At 44.1% G+C, this 14,025-nt stretch overlaps 1 protein-coding gene across 3 annotated transcripts in view; it reads right to left on the bottom strand.

Moving 5' to 3' along the window:
• LOC139559528 (zinc finger protein 512B-like) overlaps nt 1-12,156 on the bottom strand; it is an 88,251-nt gene extending 76,095 nt beyond the window's left edge. Inside the window, exons 1-2 of one of the 3 annotated variants that reach the window (XM_071375604.1) lie at nt 11,841-12,156; nt 11,252-11,420 (exon numbers count right to left, since the gene is read on the bottom strand). The gene's annotated coding sequence lies outside the window, so the exon portion shown is untranslated. Of the gene's footprint in view, nt 1-11,251; nt 11,805-11,840 lie in introns of those variants that run through there. The other 2 variants (XM_071375605.1, XM_071375606.1) reach the window with 2 other exon arrangements.
• Between the last annotated feature and the right edge of the window lie 1,869 nt (nt 12,157-14,025).

The raw sequence follows: 14,025 nt of genomic DNA, 5'->3' as shown, positions 1-14,025 counted from the left end.
GTTCTGGGACACTGTAAATTCCATGGAGAATAAGAGCACCTCCTCCCAGCTGCCCACTGCACTGAGGCTAGGTAACACTGTCACTACCAATAAATCCACGATAATCGAGAATTTCAATAAGCATTTCTCGCAGCTACTTGCCCAAGCCTCCCAAGCTTCTCCTTCACCCAAATCCAGATAGCAGATGTTCTGAAAGAGCTGCAAAACCTGGACCCTTACAAATCAGTTGGGCTAGACAACCTGGACCCTCTCCTTCTAAAATTATCCACCTCTAATGTTGCAACTCCTATTACCAGTCTGTTCAACCTCTTTCGTTTCGTCCGCGATCCCTAAAGATTGGAAAGCTTCCGCAGTCATCCCCCTCTTCAAAGGGGGTGACACTCTAGACCCAAACTGTTATCGACCTATATCCATCCTGCCCTGCCTTTCTAAAGTCTTCGAGAGCCAAGATAAAACAGATCCCTGACCATTGAGTCCCGCAGTACCTTCTCCGCTGTGCAATCCGGTTTCAGAGCTGGTCACGGGTGCACCTAAGCCACGCTCAAGGTCCTAAACGATATCATAACCGCCATCAATAAAAAGACACTACTGTGCAGCCGTCTTCATCGACCTGGCCAAGGCTTTCGACTCTGTCAATCACCACATTCTTATCGGCAGACTCAACAGCCTTGGTTTCTCACCAACTACTTCTCAGACAGAGTTCAGTATGTCAAATCAGAGGGCCTGTGGTCCAGACCTCTGACAGTCTCTGGGGTTACCACAGGGTTCAATTCTCGGGCAGACTCTTTTCTCTGTATATATCAACGATGTCGCTCTTGCTGCGGGTGATTCCCTGATCCACCTCTACGCAGACGACACCATTCTGTATACATCTGGCCCTTCTTTAGACACGGTGTTAACAAACCTTCAAACGAGCTTCACTGCCATTCAACACTCCTTCCTTGGCCTCCAACTGCTCTTAAATGCAAGTTAAACTAAATGCATGCTCTTCAACCGTTCGCTGCCCGCACCCGCCCCCCCGACAAGCATCACTACTCTGGACGGTTCTGACTTAGTGATTTGTAGTTTTCCACATATTCTAGGTGTCTAGCTAGACTGTAAACTCTCCTTCCAGACTCATATTAAACATCACCAATCCTAAATTAAATCTAGAATTGGATTCCTATTTCGCAACAAAGCATCCTTCACTCATGCCGCCAAACATACCCTCGTAAAACTGACTATCCTACCGATCCTTGACTTTGGCGATGTCATTTACAAAATAGCTTCCAATACTCTACTCAGCAAACTGGATGCAGTCTATCACAGTGGCATTTGTTTTATCACCAAAGCCCCATATACCACCCACCACTGCGACCTGTATGCTCTAGTCGGCTTGCCCTCGCTAGCTATTCGTCACCAGACCCACTGGCTCAAGGTCATCTATAAGTCTATGCTAGGTAAAGCTCCACCTTATCTCAGCTCACTGGTCACGATAACAACACCCACCCGTAGCACACGCGCCAGCAGGTATATCTCACTGGTCATCCCCAAAGCCAACACCGCCTTTCCTTCCCGTTCTCTGCTGCCAATGACTAGAACAAATTGCAATTTAAAAAAATAGAAAAAAATTGAAGCTGGAGACTTATATTTCCCTCGATAACTTTAAACATCAGCTATCTGAGCAGCTAACCGATCAATGTAGCTGTACATAGCCCATCTGTAAATAGCCCATCCAATCTACATACCTCATCCCCATATAGTTTTTATTTACTTTTCTGCTCTTTCAACACCAGTATTTCTACTTGCACATTATCATCTGCACATCTATCACTCAGGTGTTAATTTGCTAAATTGAATTACTTTGCTACTACGGCCTATTTATTGCCTTACCTCCTCACGCCATTTGCACACAATGTATATAGACTTTCTATTTTCTATTGTGTTATTGACTGTACGCATGTTTATTCCATGTGTAACTCTGTGTTGTTTGTGTCGCACTGCTTTGCTTTATCTTGGCCAGGTCGCAGTTGTAAATGAGAACTTGTTCTCAACTAGCCTACCTAGTTAAAAAAAGGTGAAATATATATTTTTTAAAGTCTCAAATTGGGTTGAGGTCGGGTGATTGTGGAGGCCAGGTCATCTGATGCACCACTCCATCACTCTCCTTGGTCAAATAGACCTTGCACAGCCTAAAAGTGTGTTTTGGGTCATTGTCTTGTTGAAAAACAAATTGTATAGTCTCACTAAGCGCAAACCAGATGGGATGGCATATCGCTGCAGAATGCTGTGGTAGCCATGCTGGTTAAGTGTGCCTTGAATTCTAAATAAATCACAAACAGTGTCACCAACAAAGCACCCCCACACAATCACACCTCCTCCATGCTTCACAGGGTAGAAACCGCACATGCAGAGATCATCTGTTCACCTGCTCTGTGTCTCAGAAAGACACAGAGGTTGGAACCAAAAATCTCCAATTTGGATTTCCACCAGTCTAATGTCCATTGCTTGTGTTTCCGGGCACAAGCAAGTCTCTTCTTCTTATTGGTGTCCTTTAGTAGTGGTTTCTTTGCAGCAATTCGACCATGAAGGTCTGATTCACACAGTCTCCTCTGAACAGTTTATGTTGATATGTCTGTTACTTGAACTCTGTGAAACATTTATTTGGGCTGCAATTTCTGAGGCTTGTAAATCTAATGAACGTATCCTCTACAGCAGAGGTAACTCTGGGTCTTCCTTTACTGTGGCGGTCCTCATGAGAGCCAGTTTAATCATAGAGCTTGATGGTTTTTGCAACTGCACCTGAAGGAACTTTCAAAATTGTTGACATTTTCCAGATTGACTGACCTTCATGTCTTAAAGTAATGGACTGTCGTTTCTCATTGCTTATTTGAGCTGTACTTGCCATAATATGGACTTCATCTTTTATCAAATAGGGCTATGTTATGTTTCCCACAACTACCTTATAACAACAAAACTGATTGGCTCAAACGCATTTAGAAGTCTGAATCACATCCGCCCGTGATTGCGAGTCCCATAGGGCAGTGCACAATTGGCCCAGCATCGTCCGGGTTTGGCCGGGGTAGGCCGTCATTGTAAATGAGAATTTGTTCTTAACTGACTTGCCTAGTTAAAAAGGTTACATTTAAAAAATATATATACACTGCTCAAAAAAATAAAGGGAACACTTAAACAACACAATGTAACTCCAAGTCAATCACACTTCTGTGAAATCAAACTGTCCACTTAGGAAGCAAGACTGATTGACAATAAATGTCACATGCTGTTGTGCAAATGGAATAGACAACAGGTGGAAATTATAGGCAATTAGCAAGACACCCCCAATAAAGGAGTGGTTCTGCAGGTGGTGACCACAGACCACTTCTCAGTTCCTATGCTTCCTGGCTGATGTTTTGGTCACTTTTGAATGCTGGCGGTGCTTTCACTCTAGTGGTAGCATGAGACGGAGTCTACAACCCACACAAGTGGCTCAGGTAGTGCAGCTCATCCAGGATGGCACATCAATGCGAGCTGTGGCAAGAAGGTTTGCTGTGTCTGTCAGCGTAGTGTCCAGAGCATGGAGGCGCTACCAGGAGACAGGCCAGTACATCAGGAGACGTGGAGGAGGCCGTAGGAGGGCAACTACCCAGCAGCAGGACCGCTACCTCCGCCTTTGTGCAAGGAGGAGCAGGGGGAGCACTGCCAGAGCCCTGCAAAATGACCTCCAGCAGGCCACAAATGTGCATGTGTCTGCTCAAATGGTCAGAAACAGACTCCATGAGGGTGGTATGAGGGCCCGACGTCCACAGGTGGGGGTTGTGCTTACAGCCCAACACCGTGCAGGACGTTTGGCATTTGCCAGAGAACACCAAGATTGGCAAATTCGCCACTGGCGCCCTGTGCTCTTCACAGATGAAAGCAGGTTCACACTGAGCACGTGACAGACGTGACAGAGTCTGGAGACGCCGTGGAGAACGTTCTGCTGCCTGCAACATCCTCCAGGTTTGGCGGTGGGTCAGTCATGGTGTGGGGTGGCATTTCTTTGGGGTAGCCTGACTGCCATTAGGTACCGAGATGAGATCCTCAGACCCCTTGTGACACCATATGCTGGTGCGGTTGGCCCTGGGTTCCTCCTAATGCAAGACAATGCTAGACCTCATGTGGCTGGAGTGTGTCAGCAGTTCCTGCAAGAGGAAGGCATTGATGCTATGGACTGGCCCGCCCGTTCCCCAGACCTGAATCCAATTGAGCACATCTGGGACATCATGTCTCGCTCCATCCACCAACGCCACACCACAGACTGTCCAGGAGTTGGCGGATGCTTTAGTCCAGGTCTGGGAGGAGATCCCTCAGGAGACCATCCGCCACCTCATCAGGAGCATGCCCAGGCATTGTAGGGAGGTCATACAGGCACGTGGAGGCCACACACACTACTGAGCCTCATTTTGACTTGTTTTAAGGACATTACATCAAAGTTGGATCAGCCTGTAGTGTGGTTTTCCACTTTAATTTTGAGTGTGACTCCAAATCCAGACCTCCATGGGTTGATAAATTTGATTTACATTGATAATTTTTGTGTGATTTTGTCGTCAGCACATTCAACTATGTAAAGAAAAAAGTATTTAATAAGAATATTTCATTCATTCAGATCTAGGATGTGTTATTTTAGTGTTCCCTTTATTTTTTTGAGCAGTGTATATAATAAAAGGAAAGAAATTATACTTTTAACAAGGCACACCTGTTAATTGAAATGCATTCCAGGTGACTATCTCATGAAGCTGGTTGAGAGAATGCCAAGAGTGTGCAAAGCTGTTCAAGGCAAAGGGTGGCTACTTTGAAGAATCTAAAATATATTTTGATTTGTTGAGCACTTTTTTGGTTACGACATGATTCCATGTGTTATTTCATAGTTTTGATGTCTTCACTATTATGTTACAATGTAGAAAATAGTAAAAATAAAATAAAGTGTCTAGGCAACAGGATAGATAATAAACAGTAGCATGTGATGAGTCAAAAAAAGGGCCATTACAGCTAACTATTTAGCAGTCTTATGGCTTCGGAGTAGAAGTTGTTCAGGGTCCTGTTGGTTCCAGACTTGCTGTGAGGTAGAAGAGAGAACAGTCTGTGTCTTGGGTGGCTGGAGCCTTTGATCATTTTTAGGGCTTTCCTCTGACACCGCCTGGTATAGAGGTCCTGGATGGCAGGCAGCTTGGCCCCAGTGATTTACTGGGCCGTACGCACTACCCTCTGTAGTGCCTTGCGGTCAGAGGCCGAGCAGTTGCCATAACAGACGGTGATGCAACCCGTCAGGATGCTCTCGATGGTGCAGCTGTATAACTTTTTGAGGATCTGAGGGCCCATGCCAAATCTTTTCAGCCTCCTGAGGGGGAAGAGGCATTGTCGTGCCCTCGTCACAACTATGTTGGTATCATGACTGCATGGCCATCATTAAGTTTGCCGACGACACAACAGTAGTAGGCGTAATCACCGACAACGATGAGACAGCTAATAGTGAGGAGGTCAGAGACCTCGCCGTGTGGTGCCAGGACAACAACCTCTCCCTCAACGTGATCAAGACAAAACAAATGATTGTGGACTAAAGGAAAAGGAGGGCCGAGCACGCTCCCATTCTCATTGACGAGTCCCCATGCTTGTCTCAAAGCAGTGCGAAAATGCTGTCCCAATCATGAAATTATGGTTGACCACACATGGCTAAAGTATAAAGCTTAAAGTATTTAAAACGGTTGGATGTAAGTTTCAGTAAAGCAACAATATGATAAATGCCTTCAATGACATTAGCTTACTTTATTCCAATATTTTTGTCATTCAGTGATATTCACTCCCACAGTAAATATTGATCGATCCATCTAGTTGTGGTTAAGAAAACGTGGATACATCGTGGTAGGCTTTGCTAAGTGATGGGCGAATCGACATGCCCCGCAATGTTTAGAACTGCCACGAGGATGGTAACAGCCTAGTAATGGCCGCTGCCTAGAAACCATAATTGTGAAGCATCAAATCTCATGAACGTGCATTGCCAACGCCAGACTTAGCTAGGACTCGTCTTATTTTTGGTTGGTGCAACAGGTGTAAATTCTGATCCCAAAGTCGGACGTAGCTATGCCCGACCTAGCATTTAAGACCAACGTCTGTACGCCCGACTGGTGTAACCGGCCAAAGATCAGCTAGATGCAGGCAGGTGTGTGCAAGGCAGTATTGAATGTGTCAGTTTGTCACCTGGATTACTCCAATTTGTCTCTTGACCTGTGCACCTACGCTGTAAACTTTCATTTGTAGGCTAGGTTGTAGCAACCTCATGATGGGTATAGGGAAAATTTGAGTATCAAGTAGTAGCCTATGCCTATCGATGTAACATTGAGCTGGGTGAATGGAATATGAACTAAAGTCATCCAATATGCTGTAACAGAAATAAACACCGACCGCCACTGATTCTGACAGTGACTAATTATGCTTAGTGAAATGGATTGCTTTCTCAGTGCAGTACGCATATATTCATGTCATTCACCTAATGAATAACTACAGTCATTAGGTGAATGGGTCATTCATGTGGTGGCTCAGGTAACAATCCTTTAATTTAACCTTGTATGGTGGTACCGGAGTGCCAAGTCTAGGACCAAAAGGCTACTTCTACCCCCAAGCCGTAAGACTGCTTGACCCCCCCCCATTTGTTTGTACACTGCTCCTACTCGCTGTTTATCATCTATGCATAGTCACTTCACCCCTACCTACATGTACAAATTACCTCAACCTGTACCCCCGCACACTGACTTGGTATTGGTACCACCTGTATATAGCATCCACACTGACTTGGTACTGGTACCCCCTGTATATAGCCTCCACACTGACTTGGTACTCCCTGTATATAGCCTCCACACTGACTTGGTTCTGGTACTCCCTGTATATAGCCTCCACACTGACTTGGTACTCCCTGTATTTAGCCTCCACACTGACTTGGTACTGGAACTCCCTGTATATAGCCTCCACACTGACTTGGTACTCCCTGTATATAGCCTCCACACTGACTTGGTACTCCCTGTATATAGCCTCCACACTGACTTGGTACTTCCTGTATATAACCTCCACACTGACTTGGTACTGGTACTCCCTGTATATAGCCTCCACACTGACTTGGTACTGGTACTCCCTGTATATAGCCTCCACACTGACTTGGTACTCCCTGTATATAGCCTCCACACTGACTTGGTACTGGTACCCCCTGTATATAGCCTCCACACTGACTTGGTACTGGTACCCCCTGTATATAGCCTCCACACTGACTTGGTACTCCCTGTATATAGCCTCCACACTGACTTGGTACTGGTACTCCCTGTATATAGCCTCCACACTGACTTGGTACTGGTACCCCCTGTATATAGCCTCCACACTGACTTGGTACTCCCTGTATATAGCCTCCACACTGACTTGGTACTCCCTGTATATAGCCTCCACACTGACTTGGTACTCCCTGTATATAGCCTCCACACTGACTTGGTACTGGTACTCCCTGTATATAGCCTCCACACTGACTTGGTACTGGTACTCCCTGTATATAACCTCCACACTGACTTGGTACTGGTACTCCCTGTATATATTCTCCACACTGACTTGGTACTGGTACTCCCTGTATATAGCCTCGTTATTGTTATGTTCGCTCCTACCAGGTCCTACAGGTCGCTCCTACCAGGTGGCGTGGCGAGAATCTGTCTCCGCACCACGTGTCCCCCAGGGCTCTGTTCTAGGCCCTCTCCTATTCTCGCTATACACCAAGTCACTTGGCTCTGTCATATCCTCACATGGTCTCTCCTATCATTGCTATGCAGACGACACACAATTAATCTTCTCCTTTCCCCCCTCTGATAACCAGGTGGTGAATCGCATCTCTGCATGTCTGGCAGACATATCAGTGTGGATGACGGATCACCACCTCAAGCTGAACCTCGGCAAGACGGAGCTGCTCTTCCTCCCGGGGAAGGACTGCCCGTTCCATGATCTCGCCATCACGGTTGACAACTCCATTGTGTCCTCCTCCCAGAGTGCTAAGAACCTTGGCGTGATCCTGGACAACACCCTGTCGTTCTCAACTAACATCAAGGCGGTGACCCGTTCCTGTAGGTTCATGCTCTACAACATTCGCAGAGTACGACCCTGCCTCACGCAGGAAGCGGCGCAGGTCCTAATCCAGGCACTTGTCATCTCCCGTCTGGATTACTGCAACTCGCTGTTGGCTGGGCTCCCTGCCTGTGCCATTAAACCCCTACAACTCATCCAGAACGCCGCAGCCCGTCTGGTGTTCAACTTTCCCAAGTTCTCTCACGTCACCCCGCTCCTCCGCTCTCTCCACTGGCTTCCAGTTGAAGCTCGCATCCGCTACAAGACCATGGTGCTTGCCTACGGAGCTGTGAGGGGAACGGCACCTCCGTACCTTCAGGCTCTGATCAGGCCCTACACCCAAACAAGGGCACTGCGTTCATCCACCTCTGGCCTGCTCGCCTCCCTACCTCTGAGGAAGTACAGTTCCCGCTCAGCCCAGTCAAAACTGTTCGCTGCTCTGGCACCCCAATGGTGGAACAAACTCCCTCACGACGCCAGGTCAGCGGAGTCAATCACCACCTTCCGGAGACACCTGAAACCCCACCTCTTTAAGGAATACCTAGGATAGGATAAAGTAATCCTTCTAACCCCCCCCCCCCTTAAGAGTTAGATGCACTATTGTAAAGTGGTTGTTCCACTGGATATCATAAGGTGAATGCACCAATTTGTAAGTCGCTCTGGATAAGAGCGTCTGCTAAATGACTTAAATGTAAATGTAAATGTAATGTTATTGTGCTACTTTTTATTATTCTTTTTTACTTTACTTTATTTGGTAAATATTTTCTTAACTCTTCTTGAACTGCACTTTTGTTTCAGGGCTTGTAAGTGAGCATTTCACGTTAAGGTCTACACTTGTTGTATTCGGCGCATGTGACAAATAAAGTTTGATTTGACTTGGTGTCGGAGAGTTGTGTTGTGTTACGTACAACAACAAAAAATGATCATCACAAAAATGTCTACTTGTGAAACTGATTTTCACACAGACATGCATGCAAACACACACACCACAGGGGAGCCCTGGGCCCTGTGTATTACAAGGCAGTGGAGGTATATGGTTGTCCCACATATTTTACTCCTTCACATCTGTAAGGATACGTGAGCCATGGTGAAAATTCATCTAGATGCAGGGCTGAGAGTTTGATACACTAGGCCAGACAGACAGACAGCCAGAGAGAGACATTATGCACATTCATAGTCCTAAGATATCTGTAACACTTTCTATTGTGTCTTGACTGACTGTCCTGTCAATAACAATGTTGGCACTAAAACAAATTCATTTCTGTTTATTCGTTTATTGATGTACCATGGTTAATTTTTGATTTGCAATACAGTTTTCAATTCAAACTAAAAATATATATTTTATATTCCATATTCACAGTACGGCTGGGCGATATGGCAAATAAATTATCACGATATATATATATATATAGATATATATATATATTCATTCGATAACGATAATTATCACAATATTAATCAAATAATGTGTTAAAGGTTTGATATCTTCTTCAGGCTCAAGAATGCCTAAAAAAAACAAAGGCATATATTTTGAAGATTCCACTCTGTCAATATAGTGGATAGTGAGGCTAATATAAGGCTCTGACGTGCGACTAGACCACAGATCGGTAGTAGTAGCAAAATACGTCAAATCTGTCTTGAGCTGTTCCTCAACTTTTTCCCCAACACTAGAGTTTAGGCCGTGCGGTGTGAGAGAAATGTTTGCGGCCAGGGAGCACGTACCTGGGACCAATTAAATTGATAAGCCTCTTGAAACCTTCCTTTTTGACTGTGCGAATTGGTAGCATGTCCTTCGCAATGCATAATATCATGTGTGATGTCTTTGTGTCTTTCCGATGTTTGCATAAACGCTGTCAGTGTTGACTGCGTCGGGCGAACATCCCTAGATTGCCTGGTGCTTGAGGGGCGTTCATCAATACCGTGGCGCAAACTCAAACTTCCTGTATGTTCCAAAGAGTGATTTTTCTTCAGATGGGGAAAAAGTTTGTCGTATTACCAGACTTGGTAGCCACCTGTCTACGTCACAATTTGCACCGAACATTGCTCTGCTCTTTGTCCGACTTCAAAAAGCCAAACCACTTCCAAATAACTGAAACAGCTTAACCCTTTTTATCAATCATTTCTTAGTTGGAAGCTGCTCCTTCTCCATGGCTATCACTGACACTGTTTTTGCCTACATTACTCATTTTTCGTGGTTAATAGTGGCTACTCCATCACTCGAGGTGCTAAGTGGTTTTTAGTGGGTGTCTACCTCTCCACGTGCATATTGTCACTTCTCCGCACGTTCCTGCTGCGTCACAGAGGTGAAATGGAACTGCTGTACCTAATTATTCTATATCGACATTATCAAAAATGTATCTAAATGTTTTTATATCGTTATTGAGGGAAGTAAGTACCTCGATAATTATTGATATTGATTTATCGCCCAGCCCTAATTCAGTATAGAATATTCTATATTCACATTTACTTTACACCCAATTGAAGTGAATACACAACTGTCACATGGTCAAGGCACTGTTATGACTACCGGGCATACTTGTGGTGTACCTTGAACACACACTTTTGAGGTGAACACACACTTGATCAAAGGGGAGAAGCCACACACACACAGTTTCTGAGTTATCTGTATTACTGTTATACAACACTTACTGCTACATTGCAACTATTATACTGCTACTTTAGTAGTATTGCCTACATTTGATACCCTACTTTCCAATTCATGACAGTTAGAAACCAGGACATCATACAGCTGGCTGCAACCAGAGTGGAAACCCAGAAGCCTACTATGGAATAAAATTTAAGCATACTAGGGAATTAACAAAAATAACAGCAGCAAAGTGAAAGAGTGGAGCTATTTGGGGAATGTAACACTTACATGTTTGAAGGCTGCGCAGGCACACAGTCAATCAAACATCTAATATAACCTGCCACATTCACCTCTTGGTCCGTAGGAAACATGTGACATATCTGGGTGAAAACGGCAGTTTGAGTTGCGTCTGTTTCACTCTAGATGGTTACATTGTAGCAACACTGTTTGCGTATGGAAATGTGCTACATTGGTGCATTTGAACGCTACTGGCTACAATGTTTACAGTGCTGTTGATGAATATCATCGGGACGTTGGTTTCTAGACCACACCTACCTGGAATGTCGGAGTCACCCAGCACAACCGGCTGGGTGGCCCGGGTCACCCACGTAAGGGTCAGGCGGTTTGGCTGCGCCTTTCCCGGTGTTACATGGCAATCACACCTGCCGTCTTGAGCGAAGGTGCAGGCGGACTGCCAGTCGTCACGGTCGGTCCTTAGCCACCTCTTTGAATCCGAGGAAAGAGGACGAGGGGTCGATGAAGAAGAGGGAACGGGAGGAGGAAAAGGGAATTTTCTATTTAAATCCTAGAGACTTTCACCATTTTTTCCAGCCATCACTTGCCCCCTCGCATGCATTAATATGTCAACCACGAGGCACGTAATTCAACCTCAATCGTCTCGTTGGAAACTCAACACATATGAAATCAGCAGGCAGGAAAGATAGAGACGGCTCCGACTCCTTGGAGATAATATTTTAAATACAAGGTTTTATATAGGCAGTGAAGCAAAATGGCGACTTTAATACGAAGGAGGAGTATAACAAATCATTGCGCTGGCTGGAGCTAAAGGGAGGCACAAAAATATGTTTAGTGCAGTAATTTTCGATAGCTGCAAGAGAGTTAGTTAGAGTAAAAGAAAACGAACCTGAGGAAAAAAGGAACGAAAAGATTCGACCTCGGTCGCATTCGTTGCCGTCTGCGGTTCCTTACCTCGGGATTATTTCGTATTTTTTATACGGATATTATCTTCGCGGCCGTGTACAGTAATATAGTAAGTAGTGTGTTGGGTTATGCGCGTTCCCACTCTACCTTTGACAGTTGCAACTACAGTCGTCAGGCAACTTGCAAACTCTCGCGTTATTATGAATGTTATCGAGCAAGTAATATTCGGGGTTTCTGCCTAATAAACCCGGTACAAAACTGACCGTATGATACGGCTCATCCGACGTAACGCCGTTGGGTCATGACGAAAAGGGGTTAGGCTAAATTCTTAAAACCAGGCTTGATTTATGCGTTTTAATCTGGTACGCCTAATATTACGAAACATTCGGCTTTTATCGTTAAGCGCAGTTTCAGGTAGCCAATTGAACGCTCGGCAAAAATAACCCCTAGATTGTAATGTGTTTTTGTGCTGTTCCGTGGGTATCATGCCAGTCAATCCAAAAAATAAACCACTGCTAGGGTAGCAATCAAAACTTGCATAGTGATACTGGGACAGAATTGAATAGGCTTTTCAGCTCTTATCAGAAACGGATCAATCAATTTGATATAGAATGTGAAATAAATGACGAGATGATATGAAGACTATTATGGTTGACCATTGCCGAGGTGTCATTTTATTCCAACAAACCAAATCAATTTCGAAAACCAAGGTCACTTGAAAGTTTCGCTTATTTTCCCCGCTAAGAAACGATTATTTATGATGATGATGATTATTATCATCGTCATTATTATTATATTTCTGTTAAAGTCAGCAAGTTTCTGTATGAGTGGCTAAATGTTCCCCATGTTACTCTGTTAATGATATGTAGGTCTAATGTATGTGGCCTGCAGGCCTACTTCTGTATCCACTGAATCATGGTCACTTACAGTGAATGTGGTATCATAGCCACGTACAGTGGGCTCACACAACCAGAGGAGACTTCAGCTCTCTCTCAGGGTGTGATTGGTGTCAGGCAGCATGACCTAATATTTCCTATAAATGGAATCATCAGAAACAATGATGTAATCCGTGGACACTGGCTGTTCCCCTAAACCCCCAGAAGAGGGCAGGGTATACTTATTTTATGGCTGGGCAATATCAGAGCCCAAGCAGGGTTATAGATGGAGAATGTATGCTACTTTCCACCACTCTTTGAAGTAGTTACTGACAGTGGTGGAAAAAGTACCCAATTGTCATACTTGAGTAAAAGTATAGATACCTTAATAGCAGGTGTGATATCCCTCCTCCTCGGGCTAATGTTCCTATCGACTCAGTAAGGCCAGCAGGCTAGTCTCTTTTATTTGTCTTTTTTTATTGGTATGTAACTGTTATGAAAGTTGTATTGTCAATTTTGTTTTGTATTTAAACGCCACTTTAAACGTGTACTTTACGTTTAAAAGAACGCCATTAAAATACTACTTGAGTAAAAAATCTAAAAGTATTTGGTTTTAAATACACTGAAGTATCAAAAGTAAATGTGTAAATCATTTAAAATGCCTTATGTTAAGCAAAGCAGACAGCACCATTTTCTTGTTTTTAAAATGTAAGGATAGCCAGGTTCACACTCCAGCACTCTGAGATTGCTGTGTTCTTCACATGTTATCTTGATAAGTGTGTGAATTTGACTATTTTCCTGTCCTGCTAAGCGTTCAACGTGTGGCGAGTGCTTTTGGTTGTCAGGGAAAATATATGGAGTAAAAAGTAGATTATTGTCTTTAGGAATGTAGTGAAGTAAAAATAAAAGTTAGCAAAAATATAAATAGTAAAGTACAGATACCCAAAAAACGACTTAAGTAGTACTTTAAAGTATTTTTACTTAAGTACTTTACACCCCTGCTTACTGATGAGACATGACTTGACAGTGAAAGCTATGTGGCGGAGCCCTTATTTTCACCTGTCAATTTATGTTAAATCAGTTAGGCCTGCTTCAAGGAAGGAATTATTAAGTATGCTGTTATAATGTATTCCATCACCTTTCCTTCTCTGCTTCTCTTCTTCTGGACTGATTTGAAATAGTTTGTAAAGTGAAAGTAACATGACCAAAAACCTGCCTCCTTTCATCTGTCAAGGCCTCAGAGCTTTAGAGTGTGTAGCTACATTTAAATTGTTGTCTACCCCATCACATATC

This window comes from Salvelinus alpinus, chromosome 30 (genome assembly GCF_045679555.1).
Source record: "Salvelinus alpinus chromosome 30, SLU_Salpinus.1, whole genome shotgun sequence".
In the NCBI taxonomy this organism is placed as follows: Eukaryota; Metazoa; Chordata; class Actinopteri; order Salmoniformes; family Salmonidae; genus Salvelinus; species Salvelinus alpinus.
The sequence above is the reverse complement of the archived record's forward strand: the minus strand, read 5'-3'. Positions and strand labels throughout refer to the sequence as shown.